Source organism: Larimichthys crocea, chromosome VIII, assembly GCF_000972845.2.
Source record: "Larimichthys crocea isolate SSNF chromosome VIII, L_crocea_2.0, whole genome shotgun sequence".
Taxonomy (NCBI): Eukaryota; Metazoa; Chordata; class Actinopteri; family Sciaenidae; genus Larimichthys; species Larimichthys crocea.
Genome location: NC_040018.1, coordinates 28418980 through 28420566, shown reverse-complemented (window position 1 = coordinate 28420566; position 1587 = coordinate 28418980).

Below are 1587 nucleotides of genomic sequence, written 5' to 3'. Positions count from 1 at the left end.
TGCCGTACATTCTGTAATACGGGCGCACTCGATTTAATACACTAGACTATCGTTTTGTTTTCTCGAGATCTCAAATTAATTATCTCGTTATCACGGGAAAACGGAGGAAAATTATCTCGTTATCACGGGAAAACGGGTGGAATAAAATGTATGTATGTATGGCCTTTTAGGGCTTCCGTATGGACTACATGCATTTGCCATACATTCTGTAATACGGGCGCACTTGATTTAATACACTAGACCAGTGTTTCCCAACCGGGGGTACTGCAGGGGGTACGCAGCGCATGGGGAGATTTTTTTTTTAATTAATTCACGGTACACATCACTCTTGTAATATCTTTACAATAACAGTCATACCAGAGACGGTAAAAAAAGAAGATCACTTCTCCGTTATCCGTGTCACTGTTTGCTCTTTAATCTTTCTCCTCCTAAAAATTCTGTATTTATTTTCATAAACTACAAATAAAACTCGAACTAAACTTCACAAATTCTTTACTTCTATATTCTTAAATCCATCTATGACGTTTCCACTTCCAAACACATCTCACTTAGTAGACAGGATGTATACCGCGATGTAATGATACGTCTCTTACTATAAACATCTCGGATCAGATATGTGCCTTCAAAATAAATGACTGTACGACAGGACTGACGATGATAGTCATAAAGTGGACACACTGTGGAAATGTTCAAAAGTCTTTAAAGGCTTTTATTTTGACATATGCAATAAGAACGTATAGCTTGGTGGTGTTTTTTTTTTCTTTCTGTACCAACAACACATTAATATCAATGAATTAAAAATAGTTTAATTAATAAAGAGGCTTACATAGAAATAAATCACAACAACACACCAAATAAAAAACTCTAATCTAAATATTTAAATGTGTTAGACGGAGTGGGTGTGTTGCATACGGAAGCCCTAAAAGGCATACAGACACATTTTTTCCCCCGTCTCGTGATAACGAAATAATTTCCTCCGTTTACCTTCCCGTGAATGAGGATAATGATTCAGACCAGATCTCGAAAAACAAAACGATGTCCTGAGTGTATTAAGTGCGCGAAACAGAATTGCAAGTGCAATGTAGTCCATATACGGAGCAGCAGCATAAATTACGGCCACTTAAATTCCTTTTGAGCCATAATTCTGGACAAAGGTTGATACACTTGATCTCAGGACATCCTGATGTTCACCTACTCAGTATAAAGCATATTATCTGTATCATTTTGGAGCAATCATCCTCCAAGTTATTATTGGAATTGAAAAAGGGCATTATGTACAATATTTCTCTAATTGTAAATCCCTTTGATCATAATTTCTGACAAAGGTTGATACACTTTGGATAATCCTCACTCCAGTCCTGAGATCAAGTGTCAACCTTTGTCAGAAATATGCTCATATTAGAATTGTACAGTCTATGTTAATTCTTGTCTTAGTAGTTTTTGCTATAGTAGTATAATATAATATATATATAGTAGTATAGTAGTTTGTTATGTAGTTTTATTGTACATTCCTACTTGTTTATTTTTAGTGTGCACACTATGGGGTAGCGTTAGTAATACTCATTCACTTTCTAAGTCCCAAATCAA